We start from the raw sequence: 25328 nt of genomic DNA, 5'->3' as shown, positions 1-25328 counted from the left end.
AGACACAAAAGAGACACAACCACCAATGGTATTGACTGAACATTTGGACACCCACTTTCTTTCACCTTGTCTCAAGTCAAGCTTCACAATATAACTCAATCAAATTAAGAGCGGCCAAGCTGAGACCCACTCAAACGAGCAAGGAGAGCCACTCTGACCCGTTTAATGGTGATAAAATGGTCTTTATTAAGACTGGCTTGATACAGGTTTAATGTAGTGACTTAATGCTGAGGTCTCTCACCTCTCCCTAAGGCTCCTGGGAAAGCTACTGTTATGTGATCAAACGCCCCTGTCTTCTGTGGGGGCTGGCTGGAGACCCTGTATAATCAAGGTCAGCATGGGCCTCTGGAAAACACAGGGTTGCTGCTGACCATCATTTATGATTTGAAACCTTTAAAAGGAGGAAAATAATGCCGAACTTCCGTCAGAAGTACAAGTTGCTCAGTGACATTAATGACAGGGTGTTGGCTTTCTTTCTTTTTTTTAAATCAATTTAATGACATTAATAAGTCCTAACAGGTCAGCATTGTTCTTGCAACATTCAAGAATGATGTCGTAGGTGGCACAGAGAGACTTTTTCAGCACATGGGATTACTTTAATTTTTTAAAATTTGACTGGTAATGTCTTTTGATGGGCTTTATCATAGGTAGTTACATCAAATAGTTAAAGTAGCTCATCTAGCTAAAGTGTGAAATTAAACTAGAAAACTAGAAACGTCCAAAAACCTTCTCTAAAGACAGCCTTTCAGTAACGTAGGGTAATTCCTATGTAGTAAAGCATACAAGATGACAAGAATTACTGTTCAAGCATTTGCATTACTAGTTATTTACAGTATGTCACTAAAACATTTTAAAGATCTTAAAACAAAACAAGTATCCTGTGTAGCAGCCCTCGACCAAGACATCATATGAGGAAGCGTGGAGTTTGACTGATGCGATTTATTTATTTATTTTCGAGCACAAACAATAACATCCACATCACAACAGGCCTGATTCAAACACACAACGCATCACATTAAACACTTACAACAATATTGCACAATCCCTTATAGTAGCGAACATCCCAATTCATTCATAAATCATTCAATTAACACCTTCCCAAATTACGCACGTACCTCGCTCCGCTTGCCAAGGGTGCAAACTTTCATCGTTGGACACAGCGATCTCCATAAACCTTTGAACCTTCATGCTTAATGGTAAACCATAAAACCCTGTTTTAGTATCGTGTTTGGAGCAAACAAACAATTGACCATTACAAACAAATTAGCCGTGCACATACCGTAACTCTGCTCAAGCCCCCCTGCCTGCACGCCGTGAGTGACGAGCCGAGTGTGACACGTGCGCTAAAACATGTAATTCATGTTCCGGGGTGGAGGAACAACAAACAACCCAAATAGGCTCCTTTGGCCACTTACATCCTGTGGGTGATGAATTAATATGTCATTTTTTTTAGCTCATTATGATTTTATTGACACTCACTCAGCCAGTTTTTACTCAAAGTACTTGTTTTATCTAAAAGCAGAACTCTCTACAAGCACAGTCATTTCATGTGTTGACCTGAGGTCAGAAGTCTGAGTGACTATCTTTTGAACTGGATAAATACAGCTGCAAAACATTAAGAGGCTTCCATCTATCTTACCCACAGTTACATTAAGACTGACTTTCAAAGAGTCATTCCATGCAGTTCCACATTGAAGAAGCACAGTTTCATAGCAGCACAATCTGTTCCCTGATAGCAATCTATCATAAATCTGAATTTCTCAGTGACGTCTCTAAACTCATCTATCTATTGTGTCATTTGTGTTTCTTGGAGCCAGAGGAGCTTATAGTCTCCAGTTCATCCGGAGTTCAAATGGAGCATCAGGGATTGTTCACCCTGACGGTGTGTGCGAGGTGTCTGGTAAGCAGCGGCCAGGGAGGGATCCTTTCAATTAGAGTGATTTATGAGAGACCTTATTGAGCTTCTTACGCATGGGCTAAGACTGGGGGTATTCTGCTCAGTACAGAGGGTCATTTATGTGTTGATTACATGAAGAAGAATTGGAAGCTTCATAAATATTCCTTAGAGTATCAAATCTACTCCTGACTGTCATTAATCTAAGATAACTTGCACTCCATTAGTCATAATGAACTTCATCTACCCAACAATTTCCACCACATTTTCCAGTTTCTTCTACTAACAACAAAACAGACAGAATGCGTTTTCAAACAGAGTCGTGCTCCCGTGGAAATTAAGAACCATCTCTCTGCTTCTTTCAGATTTGCAAATAATGCATATTTCTGCAGTTACACCTTCTCTAAGGATTGTCTAATGGTGGCACTAATATTGTTATCGTTCAATGGATCTGTGCTGCAAAGTAAGCTTTTAAATCTCAAACTATTATGTAGACCTCATTATGCAATTCAGCAAAGACGTTTAACTGTAATGCCTTAACTTGAAAAAGATAAAAAAAACAAATCTCCAGCACAGTTAAAAAGGTATAAACATGGGTTATTTTCCCCTTGTCTTGAAAAAAAGGAACAAGTTAATGACAATTGTGTATTTTTAAAAGTCAGCAGAAAGGTGTTATTAACAGAAAGAGAATCGCCACCATAATTGTTAGTCCAAAATCAGCGCAGACTTTTTTTGGCATCGAGCTTGAGAAAACAAAGAATTGGAGGATGTTTTTTAGCAACCATAAACTGTGAGAATGTGACAGGAATGACTGAAAAGAGATAATTGATAAGCATATGTTATCACTGAATATTTGGAGTTTATTCAGTAAAGTGACTTGTAAATTTGATGTATATGTCTAATTTGTGCAAAGTTTGAATAAGATGATGATAGAAAAGATGATAGAAATTTACAGAAAAAAAAGGTGTCTGGCAGGAGAAGCAGCATATTCACTGAGAATTGTTGAAGGGGAAAGGGTCTTTATAGAATACAACAGCCCTCTGTAACATATTTGACCCCCAGTGTTGTAATTATGAAGTAGACTGGGGGAACATTGTAACAAAAAAAATGTTTTATCAAGGCAAGAAAGTTCGTCTTTTCAGGCAAGGGCACAGTAGGCAACAATACAGCGATCCTGGAGCTGTGTGAAAGCCCCTCAGTCACTGCTGATGAGAAACACGACTCTCCTCTATATTTAATAAAACTTGTTAAGGAGGCATGCCATATCATTAGAGATAAAATAAATCCTATCTGACAGCTTTCATTGAGGTTGTCGTCAGAGATATGGAATCTATGCTCTTGTTCTTCCACAATAGAAACATTGGTTCATTTCCTGTCTACACGGATGAGCTGTCCAATTTTACGCCAGCCTTTGAAGGTAATTTTACATTGCAGAGGCCTCTCTGATTTTAACTTTGTATGCATTATTTACAGAGAGAAGGGGGGGGCAGGGCAGGTCTATGGAAACACTCCTTGCCCCAGGTAATTATCCAGAAGTCTTAGTCCAGCCCTGCTGATGAAATGTGCTCATGTTTATGCACATGAAGGGGATTACGCATTCAGACAGTCAGACCACTATTTCACTTCCTCACTGTGTAATTATAAACGGATTAGACTGTATTCAAAATGCAAAGACGCCCCTTATTTTGAACCATATCCTGTTCCAAATAACATTGGGTGTATAAATGCATGTGCTTGTCGTATCTCTGGTTATTTCATGTGAAAGGTGTTTGGAGTGTACAAAGAGAGAAAAAAAACACACACAAAACGGTGAGACAATAATTTCTATTTTAAATCCACTGGGCCACTGGGCACAGTGTTAAAGTCATAATGGGCTTCAGGCAATAAGAGGAACGACATGGTGAATTAATTAGCCTGGCAAATAGAGAGACACCCTGTATTGACCTCTCAGTGTGGTTTTCTCCCCTCGCCTCTGCCAGCCACACAATCAGTGTCACTAATTAAGAAATACCAGCTCAGTTTCTGTCCTTTGTTACTATGAGCAGACACACCCCTGAATTAAAATTGCAAGTGGTGCACACTTGCATGGTGACGGAAACGAGCACAGACTAACTGCTTATGAAAACCACTCTTTCTCTGATTTATTTGTAGATTTTGTGTTCCGTGATGGAGTAGATTGGCTATATACTAAGCTTCTTTCATGGAAGAATAGCATACATAACGTATAGTGTTACTGTTTACACACACATACACACACACAAACACACACACACTATAATAACATTGCCAGCGGAGCAGAGGGTGATAATAAAAGCTGGTAATCCATTTGGTGCTTAGACATCCATATAGAGTTCAAAGGTGACACTATAGCTGGAGCTGGAACATTCCGACAGAAACAGATTGATGCATTCACTGACACACAGAATCTGCTTCTATGTTGTCTGTATTTACTCTATAAACCAACGTATTTGGACTTAATTTGAATTACAATGTAAAGTCTATACAGATAAAGAAAATGGTTTAAAATGTATCATGTTCATCCAATGCAGGGTGGTAAACACATTCATAATAATGTATAAGCTTATATATGTTTTGTATAGTTTTTTTCCCTCCTGAATCAAGTATCTCTCTAATATCTGAAAAAAATATTGTATAAAGAAAAGATGACTTTTAACCGAGATAACATGGGAAATCTTAAATACCTTAAAATGTCTTAAGACACCATGTAGCTTTATTTCAGTATTTTAAACTTGGAAAGACAAATCCAGTTGAAGTTTTCTAGTAAACATACAGTAATACTGAAAGTTTCACTGCTGTTGGTGTGCATTAGACCACAGCATCACTTCTTTCTTTCTTTTTCCTTTAATCAGGAAGAAGTCCCGCTGCACACTGCTGTAATGCTTGCGGACGGGCAATATTACAGCTAAGGGAGCCATCTGGCACATTAGAGGGGTGGAGGTTGAGAGAGCAGGCCCTAGTCATTCCAACAATAAGGAAGAGTCACACCAGAGACAGAAACAATAACTGCACTTCCTCTACAATGGTGCCCCCATGCACCCAAATGCAGAAAAATGACAGGAGGTGACGTTCCCCGCTGCATTACTTTTGAGTTACGGCGGCGATTTGCAATTCAAAGAGTGTGAGGAGTGCTGACCACAACACTAACGCCTCCACGGGCCCACTGAGGAAAATAAGACCAGGGGCAATTTGCAGCCCCTTTTGCTTGGAAACACACTTTTAGGCCACGTCATGTAAAAAAAAAAAAAAAAAAATGATAAATACCTAAAATAATGAGGCTAAATTTTGTTTTCTAAACTGAAAAAGGAGGCGGTGTTAGGAGTTAACTTTGTGTCAAGGCCACATTTTCTTGGAGCAACTTTGATAGAGTTGGCCTTGGCAATGTTGCAACGTAGCGTACATGTTCTTCTTTTAAATGAATACTTTGCATATCTGCTTAACTGGTGAAATTACCAGTAAAAGTCTTACTTAGGGTAATTGTATACATATACTGGATTTGCATTTGTTTGAAGGAAGAAGAGTTCAAAAAGTGAACTTGTGGTTAAGCATTTCTCTTAAAATAAAAAGCTGTTATTTGAAAAATATTTCAATTATGACTGCCACAGTCTGAAACATTCTTACCTGAACTATTAATCATAGATTGTGACTTCTGTGCTGCCATATGGAGCAGCAGCATGTGAAGAGCACAGAACTTGCTGATCCTCTGTAACTGGGCCCAATTAATCCTGCCGGCTGCATCATACACATCAGGTCTGGAGTGTGCCGTGCTCCAGCCACAGAGAAATACGAGTACTGTGTTTCTCCCAGCAGTCTGTCCAGTCAGGACCAGGAGAACTCAAAGCACCCGTGATTAATGATAGAGGGGTAGATCACTATAGATAATTTGAGATGACGTGGGGAAACAAGCGGAAAGGGATTGACCTTTAAAACAATGATAGTATAACAGGGTACGAAAAATCGAAAATGAAGTTTTATACATTAAAATTAAACGTAATTGACAACACAATTGTCTGTAGGGATGTTTAGTTTTAAAGCATATGCTCAGTATGTGAACATGAAACTTCAGCCTGATATATGACAAAATACCCGCACTTCAAAACATTTGGCAAAGATAGCATCCTAATCTGAAAGTGGACGGACGAATGTTAAAAAAAAAGAAAAGGGAAAAAACGTTGATATCTGTGAACAATAATGGAATGTGAGTCGGGGCTTTGAGATATACATTCAGGTTCTGCTGATATTTGGTCATGAAGTAAACATGGGTCACATAAAATGTTCCTTTATTAATAGATATTCATATTTTAATGGAATGCTACCAGCCAGGAACCAAACTGTGAATGGTAAATAAAAGACCAAAGTATTTAGAGATATTTGATAAATTAGGTGAAAACTTTGACTTCTGCAGAAAATCAGATAACGATCAAATTCAGATTGCAAAGATGTTTCAGTATAAGAAAAAATGAAAAGTAAAAGTGTCTGATTGTGAGCTCACCAAGGTCAGTATGATTTATCCTCTGGGACCATGAATGTCTTCCCAAAATTTTAAAACAACCCACAGAGTAGATGCTGCCATACTTTTCTCATACTATTCCCAGAAAATGAAGCTCAACCCTTGCAAGATTCTGAAGAGCTACAAGCATAATACCAGCAGTACTGAGGCCCAAATTGCATCTATATTCTATCTATTATTTGTTATTCAAGATGTGATAAGTTGATACAAAGAAAGGAAGACCAGGGGGTAGTCAACAAACCTTGTCCTCAGGCAAGGGTAGTATTTAAAGTTGCTCTTTGACCTTTGATTTGATATTACTGTGTAGAACCTTACAAATCTCTGACAGAAAAATCCCTTTGCAATTGTATATTTAGTTAAGAATCATTCAGAAAATGTTGGGTTGTACTTATCAAGTGAAAGTCACAGAAACCTGACAGTACAGTCAGGTTTCTGTGACTTTCACTTGACAATTATCAAGATATTTGTCCAATAGTTCTTTGTTCGCTAACTGTTTTTCAAACATATAAAAAAAAAACACGAGAGTACATGTGTACTTTTTCTGATGAGACTACCTGCACAACCAATTGATTGATAGATTGATTGACCTCTGCAGTGTGAGGAGTCAAAAGCCACTTTCTCATGCAAAACAATCAATCTGTACTAGAAGGAGAATCTATGGATACTAATCTGTTGCTGCCAAGTGAAGGAGAAGAGCTATGTATCAGATTGTAAGTACATGAGCTTCTGTAGGTAGACAAACCCAGCCAGTTTGTGTTATTACAGAGATGTAATGTAGATGACCAATGTCATACTCTCCCACCCACTCCTGGTCATGGTGCAATTTAACCTCCTTTTTATAAAAGGACTGTACGGAAAGTGAGCAAGAATAAAATGGAACACCTCTTGATGTTACAGGAGGTGAAATTAAAAACTACAGTAGAGAACTGAGTGAGTCTAACTTCACTTTTGAGTCAGAATTGGAAAAAGAATTGGTTCAATGTATTAAGAAATTAAACATTTTAGAAAGCCTGTATCTGCATTTCCTTTATGTTAGCGCTATCTTATCAAGACAAAATTAGATTTAAGTACATAACACTAGGGCTGTCCACAAAAAAATTATGTGGCAATATATTGCTGTGGGCTCCTTGCAAATACTTCTAGATGCAGATGATACAGAATCGATATGGCTGCAAAGCTGTGAGGACAGTTTTGAAAGACAACTGATCTATGGTGCAGTTCACTATAACACCATAGTCATAGCTCCAGGATTAAAATATATATATATTTTTTTAGGATTAATAAATATTTAGGATCATTATGCCTCTGTTGTTATTCTCAACAATAAAGAACAGCTGTTGTCGTGAATTCTGTGCAAGACATGGTCATTATCCAAAATCAATGATATTTATCGTATTGTGGCCTCTGCATCGTGTTGTATATCGTATCTTGGGGTTGTGGAAAATATCGAGCCCTACATAACACCAGTATAGCATACAGTGAACATTTTCAGACTAAGTATGAGTTACTAAAATAAAAACACAATTTTTTGATGGAGGTAAATAATTCACTCAGTACCTGGTGCAGGTCCTGTTGAGCTGATCGGTAGTTGCTCAAACTTGTTTGACTTTGTAAGTAACAGCTGATTTTATTATATTTTCAGATTTCAAGGTCTCAAACAATGTGATGGTGAGCTACAAACCTTTTCACTAAATAGATAAAAATGTATCTGAAACCCAACACGTTCACAACACAAGTTCATTTTAAGCTGCAGTAGCATTAAACAGGCTGATGGATACATTTAGAGATCAGAAATAGAAAGATTGAAGAAATGTAATTTTGAAATAGTTTGTATCAGATAAGGCTGTTTCGGTGAGGGAATCAGTGTGTGTGAGTGGCTCAATAGCGCGGGGTGCGGTATTAGGGTGTCCATCTGAACATAAGGTCCAGTGAAGTGATTGTGGTTGGCTTGTTTTTACTGTGTTTATTCATTTTTTGTGGTTACCGCGACTGACCTAGTATCAGAGAACATATCAATGTAACTAATCTGAGAAAATCATTTCAGCACCAACCAGTGTAGTATTTCAGACAGCCATCAAAATTAGATTTCCTTTGTTATTTGATTTGATTTCTTCTTCTTTTTAGTGTATGCATGTGACTGTTGGATTAGAGTATATTCATATATAGTATTCAAGTTGGGAAATAAACTGAGTAAATGCACAGATCAGAAAACAACATTTTTTTAAATGCCTGAAAGCTGAAAAGCAAGCAAGTCAACCACATAACTGTAGATAATTATCACAACATGTATAGCATTCAGCAACTCAGCATCTCATTATAGTCCAGCACATATTTTGTTTAAAGTCACTTTGATTGTGTTTGACTTGAGCAATAACTGTGCCTGTTGGACCAGAGTCTATCTACGTTTGCCTATAACTCAAACCAACACAGCACACACTCCATGCAGCATCTGGCTTTCACATTACATTTGAGGCAGAGATTTGAGGAGCCTCTGAAATGTGTTGGAATTAAATTAAAATGTGCGTACTGCCTGGGCAAACTGGACATTTTCCAAGAGTGCATTTCACACACCATAAACACTACAGAAATCTTTAAACATGTAACCTAAAAGGGCACTGCTGAGCCTTAAAGATTTGTCGGGCCGCATACGATTAGAAATCTCCAAAAAATAACAAGCTGATTTGCATTTGAAAGAAAGAAGGAGGCACTACATTCCTCTGAATTTATGGTTCTTGAAATCAAAGTTTCTCTTTTCTCTTGTTTTTAAATCTTAATATTTCAGACTTCCAGATATCTGTAGCTGTGAGGGAGGTAAAAGTGGAGATGCAATGGAATATATCACTCTAAATAATGACTGCAATGATTAAAACAAATGTGAATTTGAAGAATGTGTACATCTTAACATGAAACTGATGTGGAAACAAAAGTAAAATCTATTTAAAATCAATCGTCTTCCTCCATTTCCTACTATCTGAAAGTCATGATGAATAATCTTTCCTTTGAATTAACACAATAGCTCAAGTAATGAAGATCACATTATTACATCGTTGCAGCTTGTTTATCTCTATTATTTAATCTAAAAACTGAAGTAAGGAGGAGAAAGAAACCAAGATCAAGAGGACAGCTTCCACAATATCACTGCAAGAGTTCAAGGTAAATGCATGCATGAAGGAAGTAAACAGGAAAAAGCTTTGAACCTCAAAGGGAAGACATTTTTCAACTTCTGTTCTCAATACAGGGACCCAGACCGCTCAGAAACACACCCCTTAATGCAATCCTTTACTAGTTATCAAATTTAGGTCCACATATGGTACAGCTTCTGCCAAATCCTAAAAACAAACTGTTACTAAGACCCAAAATCTATGCCAAATAACCATCATCAGTACCACAGGCGATTTACAGGAAAACCAAAGTCTCGTTAGCAGCTTTAGCAAAACTCCTGCACGATATGGAAACAGATATGATTATATAACATAATACAATAACAAATCTGGTTAAAGCTAGCAGGAGGGACACAGACTCCATTCAGAATCTCGACCTCTTCTTATTATTCCTTTCAAAATCTAATCCTGTCAGACAATAAACGACATAAATGCGTCTAATAGGATTATGGCCAGAGAAAATATGTTGGCGTTAAGAGGGATAGAGACATGGGGATGAGGGAGGGAGAGAGAGAGGGTGAGATAAGTAGGGTACCTTTACTACTCCCAAACACACAAAAGAAAGCATGAATCTAAGGTCAAGACGTGTGAAGGACTACAAGTTTCCCAAACTGTGGATCAGGGCTAATTCCTCCTGGCCCATGGCTGAGTGCTGGGTCTAGCCTTCAAACAGCAGTACGTTTATTTAGTGGGTCTCTGGAACATTCCTCAGGTCTCAGCTGAGGCCGTACAAAAAGATGTCTGGTGACTGAATGAACTTTGTCCTCCCTTTTTCAATTTCAGTGTGCAAAAAAGTTATCCAAAATTACCACGTCTGGTTGTTTAGAAGCTGGTTTGAAATTCCTTGATTCTATTAGGTGTACATTTGTGAAACAACAGTTAATTATCCATCCATGCCATTGCCATTTAACATTAGCACTGGTCATACACTGGTTTAGCCATGTTTGCGTTGGCCTGTAACCTGCGTCTGCCTACAAGGTTATAAGGCTCAGTGGAGGGATGTCGATCTGCTGACATCTAGAGTAAGGCAGCGGTTATATTTACACAAACTGGCACTGAGACAGAAAGAACTCTTTACAGCAAAGAGCTCTGCACAAGAGTAGGAAAAATAACAGACAGAAAATAAGAACATAATTGTGTCTGTCAGTCTAGAGTAGTAAGAAAATCACTCTTGATGCATACACACCTCTACACAGGCCTTTTCTCTAATGGACTTTTGCTGTGTGATAAACAGTCCCGTGCCTGCTCTGGACCACCTACCCAGCAGGAAAATCAGGTCATGCACCTGGAAATGGTCAGAGCCACAAACACAAACAAACTGAATGTGATTAAGGTGGGCTATTACTCAGGACCTTGGCCCACACCAGAGCCAGACAGAGGTGTAGATAGGGAGAGCTGTGAGCTGGCACAGGAGCATTAGTCTAAAGACACTATCAGGAGAGAGGAATTATTAATACAAGCAAAGAACCGAATTCAACTCAGAAAGCTCAGACAAGATTACCTCAGAATTCAGGACTTTTCTCCAAAATACACAGACACAGTCACATGGGGTGTTAACACAAGCAAGCACAGGTGCTGGGAAAAAGATGAGCCTAAAAACATTTCATCAGCAGCATTGTTATTAGGGATGTTAATGGTTAATCATTAATCGATGTTAAGAATTTAACTGATTAAAAGTTACTATGGGCCTGATTTACTAAAAGTTTGCGTGTGCAAACTTGATACCACTTGCAAAAAAATGTGCTATCTGATCTACAATCGGCGTGCAGTGAGGATTGAGTCTTTCATATGAGCAAAACAACACGCATTGTCCATTTAGTATGTTTGCCTCAATGAATATGCAATATGGGGCGTTTCTGCCCAAGCATGCAAAATACTGGGAGGGGAGAATGCCTAGAAGTTAAGTTAGCACAAACATTGCAATTTACCAAGCCTGACAAAAACTGCGGTGATTATGACGGTGTCTGTATTTAACACCTTTGAAAGGAAGGTGCTAATCAACCAGTGTTACGCAAAACAGGCTGCTGTTATTGAAGTTAGGAGGAGACATGCGCACAATTAAAGATGGTTTAAAGATTGTGTTATTCCCCACACATGTTAATATGTTTGGAATGACAGCATGAAACACCATGATTAAACTATATTGTTGCCTATTTTAACAAAATTTAACATTCACAGCCTCTGCATTCTAAAGAATTTCAACATTGACATTTTTTTCTTCCCAGTTCCCTCATTTCGCCAACATTTCATTTTAAACTGGGGATTTCCTTTTTCTCAGGTTGCGGGTCTCTCCCCCAGCTCGTTGGTGGACCTCACCACTGTTTGTACCCCCGTCTTCGATACCTCTTGCCAGGGCATTTATGTCCTATCAGACACAGCGCTGGCCAGCTGTCTGGTGCGCAACAATGGCCCGAGTGTCGCGCCTGAGCGCCCGTGCCACAACTCGCACTTCCTGCGCAATGTATGACAATTCATTCAAAAGATGGAGGGAAGAAAAGAGAGGCTCTGTTTAATGCCGAGGTTTTCTTATGAGCCAAGTTTTCTTTTTTATAATATTCAGATTTGTCTTCTATAACTCGAAAATACTGTAAGTTTATTTGCCTCTTCCACTAATACCTATTTTGTGCTTGCAGTCATGCTGCTTTACGTCCAAATTCTCAATGACGTAAACCAGTAGAACACGCAAAATTACATACCACTGCCTCCACAACGTTTGGGCCTGTTGTCATTCACGTAAATTTTCTTAGTAGATCACCCGCAAATCACACACAAACCAAACGTGCAATTTTTGGGAGTGAACACGCAATTTAGTACTCTTTACTTGGGATCTTAGCAGATCAGGACCATTGTGCGCATGCGTGAGAGGAAACAACACTCCATGCTGGCGAACTAGAGACGATCTCCTTGGTGTGTCAGGGCCTTAAAGAAGAAGCTGTACGGAGAAAATTAAGCGGTCATCAGAGAGTGTTTTCTGCAGCTGGACTTATTGTGAATAGACTGTATACACCACTCAGACCTGATCACTTAGATGTGCTCATCTTTCAAAAAAGAAGAAAAGAAAAAAAGAGAGACTAGGTTGTACTCCTGAACGTGTAGAAATGCTAATTTGCCTCCAGAAATGGTGGCTCAAATGGTTTTATTTTACTTTAATACAGAACTTTATGTTGATTTAAAAAAGGAGTTTCATTTGGTCAGCCTTGTTAGTCTAGAAACGGCAGTAGCGCCCAATTGGCATTGTTTTGGTAGTAGCACCGTTAAATAAGGACAGTCATACGTTTAAAAGAGAGAGAGCCTTGTTGTCTTATTTGTTCAAACTGTATTTAATTAATTGATGTTTCAAGTAACTACTGTGCTGCTTAGATGGTTTCAAAAAAATGTAAACTGAGAAAAAGACGTGCATTTTGTAGCTCATTAATTAATAATTAATCGATAATTGATCGTTAAGGTGTTCAACTATCCATTAAGAAAAATTACTGAAATTGTCAACCCTAGTTGTGATAGACCAGTAGTTCCACCTGAGCACACAAAACCTGGTACTTTTTTATGATCAAGATATGAAACTGTAATCACTACACCTCTGTTACAGCTTAAAAAAAAAAACGTTTCTAAGACAGCTTTTACTATTGGTCGGGAGGAGGTAACAATTCAGAGAAACACAACCAAGGCTTAGCCATGGTTTAGCAGCCCCAGTCAAAAAAGTCTGGCTTTGCCCCTGCCTGTTAAACTAATGCACTTGCAAGCACAGCATGTGGCCAATGGGGCAGAAGAGGCAACATGTAAAGGACAGAGACCCAGGTCAATGTCAGACAACTTGTCAAGGATTACAATCTTCCATTCATCAATCTCATTAACACTGGGCAGCCACTCCAAATGACTGTTAGGGGAAACACTGAGATTTTAAACATCCCAAAAAGAAGGTCTTCTTGACTCTGAACTTTCTTTAGACACACAATGAATGGAGAGCACGATTCTTTTGGGGATTAATTCCATCTTGTCCACAAATAAAAATATTAAACAATGTTAATCTTCACATAACCACCGGAACAAGTGAGCAATTGAAACAGCTGCTTGACCAATAACCTTTTACATAAAATACATTTGGTTCCATGGACCTCCACCAATTACAAAATGTGAAAGAAATCTGAATAAGCAAAAAATATCCTTATAATTCCTGCCACCTGAACAAACAGCGACTATTGACATAATGGCTGCACGATATTGGGAAAAAATGACATTGCAATATTTTAGTTTCCTGCGATATATATTGCGATATAAGTTTACTGCTTCTCTCTGTTCAGCTGAATTCTCCCTGAAATGATGATTAAAGACTCTCACCTGATTGCCTCTGTCTCTCTCTGCCTCCGTGAACGCTATTTGCGTTTGCAAAGAGTCTTAATCATGTTGATGATCCGTTAATTATCGATATTGATCTACAATATTTCCTGCAAGTGATTCTTCTCACATCAGGTCAGACTTTTTAATAATGCCCTCATGCACTGAGGTTCCATCATTTAAGTTTCCCTCCACGACCAAATAATATTACAGGGATATTTATTAAATATGTTAACGTGCTGCGCCCCTCCAGCCTGCACACACGCGAGAGAGAGACACACAGCGGGAGCGTACACATACACACAGGCTGAGCAGATGCGCAATGGCTCACAGAGTTTGTCCTCCTCCTGTGTTTTGTTTTTTTGTAGGCTTGAGTAATCAGTTACCAGTGATGTGAATCAATGAAAAGTAATGTTTAGAGACATTTCCAGAACAAGCACAATGCATTTTGTGAAGATGGTCCGCCTTGAAATGAAAAAGGGCGATTTCCGCAGGAAGCAAAGCAAACTTTAAGCAACGGATTACTTCAACATTAAACTATGACTGTTTCAAGTTTTATGGCAGCTCATGAAATCGTAAGGCGTGGGAAGGAGGACGTGAAATAAACAATAAAATGGGCTATCAGAAGATCGAAACTTAGACCTCAAAAACAAAACCGAGAGCCCGTTCTGACTGAAGACATAGTTGAACGCACAGATCTGGAAGCCGCTGCCTTTAACCCCGTAAGTGTTAAATATAGCCCCTAATGTGATATTAACTACAAGCAAACTGTCAGATTGTCAAAATCCTTGCTATGCTACGCTCACATTCACCGCTCCCTCTTTCTCAGTCGCTCGACCACTCACGCTGCACGTCGCTCTGCCCGACCCTGATAACAGCAGGTGAGATGACAAGGTGTTCGAACTATGCGAGTTGTCGCATAATGTGTAAATTATATAAATGTGAATGGGCGTAGACAGGCTACATAAACTTAACTGAAAGGCTCAAATATATTTTTGGGCTCCACACAGATTTTTCTTTCTTCTTCACATCGTCCTTGTGGTGTGACTATTGCGCATGCGCAATCGCGATGACGATGCTGAAACGATATATCGTGCAGCCCTAATTGACATTCTATATCTTGATCTTTTTTTTAAGAATTATCTTTATTTATTTTAATGCTTTCTACCTACTTCTAAAAAATAACATAACATACACCTTAGCTTACACTATTCAAGAGTGTAATCAGGGTCGCACAAGATATTTAACCAATACATAACACACAAAGGAAAAAAAGGGAAAAAACTAACAACAATAAAAAAGAGACGTGTAAATAGATGTTCCATTCATTCATCTTACACAAATCACATCTCTCACATCCCAACCCTCTATAACATCAACATACACACACACACCTCACATAAGTCCCGGTCCTGTATTCTCCACTGCCTCGTTTCGTAGATTTCATAATGCTTCATAAATAAACTTCCATACTTCATTGAATTGTTAAACCTTGTTGTTTTTTCAGACAATGTCTTTTCGATAGTCAGATAAGATCTTTTAAATTCTTTCCATATGTAGAGAAGGAATCCGCTTAGTTTTTCCAGTGTTTTAAAATCAACTTCTTATAAATGAGGGTAGACATCATTGTTTTCAGTGAAGGTTCTGTTCTTGAGGACATTATAAAGCTAAAACACTTATTCAGGTCTGGATGGAGAAGGAAGTTTTTGGACAGCCGACAAACATCCTTCCAGTTGTTTTTACTGTAAATCACATTATGCCCCAGAACGCCCTCCAACAAACCTTCCTTCTACTAACACCTCCTACTGTGACACATTAATTATAACTTCCTGTATACGGCCTATCCCAAGCCATGAATACGTAATGCCCCAGAATGAGTCATATTCAACTAGCAGACGCCCAGCAGTGAATAAATACAACCTATCCATCACACACTGCCCAGAGAAAGATTATTGAAGGCCCACAGAGACAAACACACAGCCAGGCCTTGCCAAAGGGAAGAGTGGAAATTATTATACTTTATCTAAAAAAATAAAAAGTGAATTAGAACAGCCTTCATAATGTCCTCATTATGTCTTCTATGCCAAACAAAACCTGATCACCTGAGAGCTGACAGCCTCAGTAAAAAAAAAAAACATGTCAGATTCAGAGGGTAACTAGCAGGTGTTCTTTTAAATTCTGACTTCATATCATTTTAGTTCAAACAAGGTTCAAACATGGGTTCTGACTTAATTTGTCTCACTCCTGAAAGCCATCTCTGTCTTTCCTCAGGATGGTGAAAAATGCAGCGAAAACTGGCAGGTCATTCGTCTCTGTTGTCCCAGTGGGTGGTGTTGGCCACAGGTTGACTAATGGTCCTGTTGAAATGCTTCAGATGTCTGAGTAATGACAAGCTATAAAAGCTAAGCTGAGTATAAAGTCATCAAATCTGAAATTTACTGTTTTCCAGTGATGAGAGAGGAAATATTAGAACAAGATATAAAACTTGGGCAAAAGAGTTTGTTCAGGGCACTTATTTAGCAGTCCATTGGTAATGAGAAAGAAACAATAGACTAAAGTATTTCTGAATTCTAACACATGAACAAAATCCAATCTGAATGTTTGAGTTGTGATTATTTTCAACATTAGTTAAATGTGATAAAAGGTTCAAAGACAACAAGAGATTATAATTAATACAAGTTTCTTCATATGTTTCCCAAGATTTTAGAATTGCATATTTAAGCACAGGGTTGAGTCAAAACTTATAAAGAAAAGCAAGTAAGAAAGGGTAACTTCAGGATGTATCCTGAGTCAAAGCATCCATGGGCCCATACCTACTTTCCTTACCCCACTTAGCCCCCCCTCCTTGTTATTGCTCCTTCTGCTCCTCATGTCTGTTAAGTCAGCATGACATTTTATGATGCCTGGATATTAAAAAGCAGTTTCTATTATGTGTGAGAGGGAAGTGGAAACAGCCAAGCTCATGCTAGGTAATTAGGGGAAGCAGGCGAGGGGATATGTTTATGAATGCAGGGGAAGGCTGGGGGGAGACCAGGGGAATTGGTGTGTAATGTCCTGCTGTCAGTAACAGTTTTCTCTTTAACTCTATACTGAACACTGTTAAGGGTGGAAATTGTTTTGAATCTCATCAATGATCCACCATTCGTCTGAATCATTTGGTTCATTTGTCCTTTGTGGTACGTCAAACTGAACAATACCCTCTGCAGCAATAATGAAAGTAGCATGAAAAACTTTTACAAAATTGGGCCACGGCAGGAAAGACTTGATTACACATGCCCAGACAAACTCACATAAGGTAATACAGTTAAATTGTTAGGGATGTCGACTAGGGGCCCTATTTCTTAAGGCCTCCTCACTTTAACATCTCTCCATTACTGCAAATCCAAAGGATCCTGTTTGTGCATGTGTGTCTATATGTGGCCTTTGTTTGTATCATGTCTGAAAAACTGCGAAAACCTACCTTTTCATATGCCAAAAAGGGAGTACTGTTACAATGCTCTAAATTTGTTTGAATTCCAGTAACACTGACATAGGAATGTTCAAGTTGTGAAACATTACAAGTCTCAATATAAAGTTTATTACCCTTCACCTTCAATTTCTAATTAAAGTTGGCAAGGTCAGGCATCCTGAGCTTATATTAATTAGGGGATAATTTCTGGATGTCACCGACGGTAGTAATACTCATGAGTTTCATCAATGTTAGAATTTCTTTACACTTACTTGTTTTTAATTGTTGGATTTAAAATAAGTATCCATCAGTGCATACAAACTTGCATTCTATTGTTCAATATAATCATAAGCTTTACCTTTGTATGAAATTTTCTATGCATGCAACCTCAACTCTCCTTCGGATATCTGAGGATAATCTTAGAGTCTGACTGTATTTTCTTATTATTCTTATTGTTTCATTCTGCTTTATCTGATAATAACCAAAACACAGTGGTACTTTCAAAAGAAATGAATATAAACTTTAAAAATAAATACATATATAAAGATCTAGTTATATCCACTCTATTTAAGGACTCCTTGTGATTTTTCTTGCAGAGATTGCATGGCGCCACTTGCAACATATTTCACAGATCTCCCCAGCAGATATACTTCTAAACCACTTTGTGTTCCTCTCTCCTGATGTGGTCAGCATATCCGTTTCTGATACCAGCTTGAGAATTTTGATCAGCTCACAGTCCACAAACCTAAAAAGTCATTTTTTATGGAAACCAAAGTTTACTTAATCTGACTTGAAAGCCAATGTTGTCTGTTAAACAGCAACATCAAAAAACAGTTTCTTTTTAAAAGGGAGTCTTGGGGAAATAATTGTTGATCAATGTTTAGTTTTTTCAGTTACACTCTGTGGCCTGTTTACAGATCAAACACACCTGCAGCTACACACAGTGTGAATAGCATCCGTTACCTTAAACAATCAGGGTTGTGGCTTTTGGCCCTGAGCAGCTGTACTGTATCTTGCTTTTCTCTGTTCGGAAACATTAAACAATATTTCCAGGCAGCCCCTCCAGGCCCCCAGCTCAATAACAGTTAGAGGCTGTGAGAGAGGTGAGCGGAGGTGGTTCAGACACCTTGGGGCCTTGGGGGCAGCTATGGGCTCTCCCTGGAACCACAAACCAGCACAGGTCACACTCAAGTTTGTTGCTTTTCGTTTTCTCTCCAGCTCAGGGACAAAATGAAGCCTTAACCTCGTAATCTACCCAACGTGTCCCCAGGTAGCACTTCTGGATTTAGAGCCGGGATATTGCACTTCAGGCCAGAGAGGTGAGGAGGGAGATATGCGATTGTGAGCATAGCCGATGAAAGATGGCAGGTCAGATCAGTGAACCACAAGACCAGGGTACATCTTTTCAGTTTTCATCCTAATGTTTCATACAGGATAATCATTATACCATCATAATTTGAAGTTAGCAGTAAAGTTAAAGTAAACATGATCAACATCAGTGTTTTTTGTTATTTGACCTTATCTCAGGTGGGGGGGGGGGGGGGGGGGGTTAAGAGGTAGGGAGGGATATTATGTGACAGCAGTCTCTGTGCCACCTGCCACAGTGTGGCTTCGGACAAAACATTCTGTCCCACCTTCTCCCCAGAGCCGGTTAGGGCCATCCAGCCCACTCAGTCTGCTGTACAATCAGTCCTCTGTTCCTGACTCAGGGTGGGTCTCGCTCCTTCCACCCGCATTACTGTGAAAACAACTCAATCTCAAACACACTCTCACTCTGGCATACCCATGTGTAAACACACACTCCTGGACCCAAAGCCTTTTGCCCACCACGCTGCAGCAGGAAACCCATTTCTGCCACTTACTATTATACACTTGCCAGTCAACCTCATAGAAAACACATGCATGTGTGTGAACTTGTGTGCTTAACACATAGATGCATGTAAATGTTATTCTGCAGAGGTCCTCTTACAGTAACTGTGGGTGTGACCATGCACGCAGAAGTGAAAAGATGGTTATATTTCTTGCCTTGATCTTTTGCCAGAACTTGGGCATATTAACAGGAAGAACCAGTCCCAAACATCTATCACTGAATGAATAATCAAAACCAACCTTATTTAATTACTACACTCACATGTTCCTTTAACACATGCATCGTGCTACATAACAGTCAGGTACGTCTCCTGTCTGAAAAGGAATTACAATTGCAATCTCATTTGGTAGTAACACTTTAACAAGGCACAAATGGTTTGCAGATGACCCATTAACAATGTGTTTCAACTTACAGTAGAGTCATTGTTTGTACTAGGGATGGGCATTTACAGTAATCTGAATACTTGAGTACTTGTATTAGCTAATAAATGAGTAACAGAGCACTTGCTAATTCTTTACCATAAAAAAAATGCCAGACACGGACCTTCCAATGGTCTGCTATGTTTTCTGCAGTGTGTTGCTCGTCAGTACCTTTTGTCTATAGCACAGCGGTTTTCAAATCCCAGTTCTAAATGAAATGACAAGTGATGGTAACTTTTCCACTCTCGTAGCTGTTGTTCGCCATGTTGGTGGCTTGTACTCCGGCTCAACAAGCATCATCAGCCATCTCTTTCCAAAAAACTTAATGGGAGCATACCCCAGATTCTTAGCTCTGGTATCATCACAACAATGTGCAATGTGTGCTAACAGGGCTGGCAAATGATGTGAGACTGCCTGTTGTCTGTGTCCACATGTTTTTCCTTGTGCTTTAAGCGCATGTGGTTACTGTAGTTAAACATCAAACTAGTATTTCCAGGAAATGCAAGACTAACGACAGATACCTTACACTGCACACTAGTACCAACGCCTTTTGTTTTAGTAATGTGCTCTCACTATTTGGAGTAATGTGTCCCTAGTTACCTGCTAGCTGGCATGAAGCAGTTTTTTATTGCAGTAATCCGGCTCGTTGTGCACCTGTTAGCAGTGTTAGCAGAGAAACTACAACAGCAATATGTAAAGTTATAAGACCAGCTTGGCAAAAGAAAAGGTTCTAGTGATGAGAAGGACAATTCTCTTGATTCAACGAGCTGGATACAAATACTCAGAACTAAACAAATCGTTGAACCAGAAGATGTTGTCATGTCCTGTGATGTTTTGCTATTGTTGAATTGGATGGATACGGTGAGTTACATTAGCATCACTATTTTCGTTTGTACATATCAAATATGTTTGTTCCCTCTACATTAATTTAGCAGGCTGTGAGATGACGTTGCTATTGTTAAGTTGGCAGCAGACACAGTGAGAGGGAACAGAGTAAAGTCGAACCGACCGTTTGACCGGATCACGTGTGTCCCGACTCTGTCCGTACCTAATATGTACAGTCTATGGTCCGTACGGATCAACTTTGTGCTGTTGCACTAAAAGCAAAAAGGTGCACGTGGTGGCTGGCGCTCCAGTGTGTGTGTGCGTTTGTGCAGCACTGTATTGGATTCTGGTGTACCTCAGCGTGCCCCGCGATGCTCACAGTCATGACAGCAGAGAGAGGAGCAGGGAAACGTAGCTGCAGCTACATCTAACACGCTTCATACTCATAGTGCGCCTGCACTCTCTTGCGCGCTCTCTCTCTCTCTCTCTCGTGCATGCAATTTTATGAATACAAAAAATGTATCCGTGGCGGTCCTTGTCAATAATGTGGCGGGCCGCCATGGATTAATCAATGTATGGGAAACACTGCCTTGTGCAATGATTCTTTCATGCCAAAAAGCTCAGCCTATTCTTTACATTTTTGCCATTAACCAAGTTAACAAGAGGGCAACTAGACTACATCATTTGGATGGATAAAAAAAAAAATTCACGGTGGTATTTTTGGATCTATCATGAATTTGTACTTACTCCACTAAGAACATTGACCTTCCTTTACCATAATCCCTATATTCTCCATCGTTCCATCCACCCAAAAAAACATAGTTTTAGGCTCTTCGGACAGAGAGCTCTCCTTCAGCCTGTGTGCCCTTGTAAAAAAGGGCCCTTTCAGTCAAATATGAAAAAAGTGCATTTATTTATTTATTGATATGAAACTCAAGGAGACATTGGGAGCATGGGGTTGGCCAATGTATCTTACTTAGACCACACACATGCAGACAGAAATAATCATAATACATGCATACAATAACATTCCCACATAAACACATGGTTACATGCTCACTCAGAAAAACTTAACACCAAACAACATAAAATCAAAACCACAGGCCAAGACACAGACTGTTCCTATTTTCTTTTCTAGTGACAGAGAAGCAAATGAGCCACAACATTTTCCACGCCTGGGTGCAACAGTTAAACGCTCTCAGAAGTGATGTGTCTTTGATGAGCTGTGGTAAGTGATAAAATAATCACTCTGCTAGTACTGCTACACCTTTAGCAGAACACTTGCCCAAACAGCTCCATCAGCTTAATGTTCTCAGGGTAGACTACAAATATACAGACACCATTTCTAAATGAGGAGACTGGTAATGGGAGTTAGACCTGGCAGATCAACCTCCTCCCCATGACCACCTCCGCTCTCTCTCTAAAATGTTTATCCATGTTAACATTCCTCAATCCCAACAGTACGAAGATCACTGCTGGAGGCAGGATTGTAGTTTATACTTCCACAAACCAAGGCCGTCATTCTCTGATGAGAGAACACTAGGAGGCTTAGTGTTACTGGAGCTAAGGGTTGAACATGGATTGGACACTCCAATTGACCATTTCTGCAGCCAATGCATTGGTTTCCCAATAACTCACAATGAGACTACAGCCATGAAAGGCAGTGATAAACTGGCTTCATTTTGAGACAATAAAGTAGATGGGCAATTTTGTAAAAATCATAATTTTGTCCTATAGGCCTACAGGCCACTTCATCAACTCCAATTTTGTCAAATGACATCACCAATACCTGCTGAAAGCAATCTCTACTCTTGTCTCCAAGACTGGTCTCAAACACTCTGTGAGCTCGAAGACAGATATCTTTGGATTTTCACAGCACACGGAGAACAATACATGTTTCTGTTTTCTCCAAAAAATGAATGGCTCATAGACTATCTTGGTAAATATTAGAGGTGTGACTTCTAAACGTTTAAACGGTAAACATTTAGAAAAACACTAAACATTTACTAAAATCGCCAACCGTTTAACGTTAATTAGAAGGGCTGGCTATTGTCCACAACCTCACAATTCAATTCGATTTTGATTATTTGGGTCACGATTTGATTCAATATCGATTTGATTCGATTTGATATTGATCAATATGCTTTGATTTTGATTCAATATTACACATAGATGAGAGAAATACCCAATTAAATAATAATAGTACCTTCTGATATTTGTTAAATAATTATGTGTTTGTATTTGTTTAAAACAAACTGACTCAAATTTATTTTATCGTTTCTTATTTCTTTAATAAACAAAGAATAAAACAGTACAGTACAGTATGATCTAAAGCGCACATTTGTGCCTAAGCTGAATTTGCTGCAAAATAGTATTTAACATAACAGTGCTGGCATGGACAAAACCTATATGTAAAGTGCAAAATTGTGCCTGACCTGAATTCACAGCATCCACAGTGCCCCCAGTGGAGAGGTGTGTCATTACAATGAAAATTCACAGCGCCCAGTGGAGAGGGGTGTCATTACAATGGAAAAAAAAATCGATCTCAGGATTTCCCAGATTCGATATTGAATTGGGAAAATAATAATTTCAATGCATTGATGAATCGATTTTTTTAACCAGCCCTTTTAATTCATTTTTTTGTTTTGCATACACTGCACAAAGCTCTCTCTCTCTCTCTCTCTAAATATTGAATAAAAACAGGTCGGAAATATACCTCGATGATCTGCCCAGGTATCGTGTGGGTACCACTGCGTTTATTTAACTAGTCGATTAATTGGAAAGAAGGGCTCACAAACACATGTTCTCAGGATGCACATGATGCAAGATTAATTTGGTTTAGAAAACTTTGAACAAGAACCACATTCTCTTTGGTATAGGACTTCATTCCCACTAAAACCAGTCAGGTGGTCAGGACATTTGTCCCTACCGACACATGAAAACAGAAATGTAAGTTCAAATTCCCAAAACTATAAATTCCATTGCATAGATGAAATTCAACATTTGTCACTACATTTCAAATGTACCTCTGATGCATGGCAGGCATATTGAAGGCTTTCATAGCCTTTGAAATAATTTAAAAGCTACATTGTTTGCACAAGCTGCCATTTTTCTCTACTATTGTGACTTTTTGTTACTTCTTCCATTGAGTTACTTTAACTTACAGGATATTTTGAATAACTATGTGCATGTTCCTGAGAAAATGTCTCACCACTAAATCTTACTGAGTTGAACAATTATGTACTTGTGACAAGCTTGGTTTCTTTACTATTTGAATATTGCTAAAGATGGTATAGATAACTTGTTGATTAAATGCCATAATTGAGGAAAAGTGTTAATACATTCATCTTGACCATATTTGTACTAAAAAGCTATAAAATATTACCAATAGTTTATAGTCATAGTTTAGTCTGTATATTCCTTGTAACTCACATACTCACAAACCAAAGAGTTTGATGGAACTTAGAGTTGCTTATGAACTCAGCTGAAGTGTGTGCTGATGCGATACCAGACAAATAAATATGATTTGGTCCATCATTCTCAATATTGACATATCCACCGAGACTTCAACCCCTTAGCTTCTCTTACTCTCTTGCCGTCTTTATTTCCTGCCTGGTAATAAGCACCTGAATATATAAAAGATGTTGCTCAAGTCCTTCCTGTTTATATTAATGTTTTATTTAGTGTTTTGTATTATCATAATCAAAGTTCCAATAAAAATAACAAAGTAGAATAAAATATACATATCAAGTGACAGCCTAGTTCCGTAACCTGTACTGCGCTGAATCTTGATGTTATGTTAACAAACAAATTAGCATTTAAATGAGTCCTGCATTTTATCCTTCAAGGTTATGTTGTTATGGATATTAAATTAGAGTGTGTGGATTTGCTTGTGTGTGCACTTGTGTTTGTGTGATTCTGAAAGAGTGTGTGCATATGCCTGTGTGGTCCATAAGCTGCCAACCGACAAGTCCCCCAGAGAGGTGTTAGAGCAGGTTTGTTTAGGATTGGTTTGGGAGAGAGTAGGGGGGGTGATGTGTACTTTTCAGTGTGTGTGGTTTTCAGTCTCCACAAGTTGACTTGAGGTAGTTCAGGCTCTAACAAGACTGAATATACATTTATCCTAATGGATAAAACAATTGTTGTTTAGTTTTTTTGTCTTTTCACAGGAAAAGGTATACAGTAAAAACACAGCTAAGGTTTGTCCATGAGCTACCCTGCTTTAAATTGTTATAAATTGGATGGGGTCCTCAAACAGCAGTCACACCAATGAGAGTATGTGGACTGTTATGACAGAGGTGCTATATTATTACAGTTGGACCAGCAAACATCTTTGACACTGCCAAATTATAAAGTATATTCCTAAAAGGTGGACTTGAAACTTGGTCAGCTGTGCTCTTACCATTAGGGAGAAACTAGACTTCCAGGTCTTGATGCTGCAAGATGATCTACACTGGCATTCCATATTTCTCAGTTTGGTGAGAATTATTGTTTAACCCAGGTGTAACAGCTCATTGAAAAAGTATCATTCGTCATCTATAATGAGGTCCATCTGAAAAAGTACAACACCTGGAAATGTGTCAAACATCAATGCGTCTGAAGTGACTCATCGTCTCCCCTGGTTTCTCCTTTAAGCACATGTGGTATGTGGTTAAACACTGAACTAGTATTTCTAGGATATATGCAAGTTTTACGCCACTAATATCAGACTGCACGATAATGTTGTCTTTTGTTTTGTTCTTGTAATGTGCTCTCGTCTTTTGGGGTCATGTGTCCCGAGAGTTACTGTAGTTACCACAAAGCAGTTGTTGCTGCCGAAATCCTGCACGCTGCACACGTGTATATCTGAAT

This window comes from Labrus mixtus, chromosome 1 (assembly GCF_963584025.1).
Source record: "Labrus mixtus chromosome 1, fLabMix1.1, whole genome shotgun sequence".
In the NCBI taxonomy this organism is placed as follows: domain Eukaryota; kingdom Metazoa; phylum Chordata; class Actinopteri; order Labriformes; family Labridae; genus Labrus; species Labrus mixtus.
Note: the sequence above shows the minus strand (reverse complement) of the source record.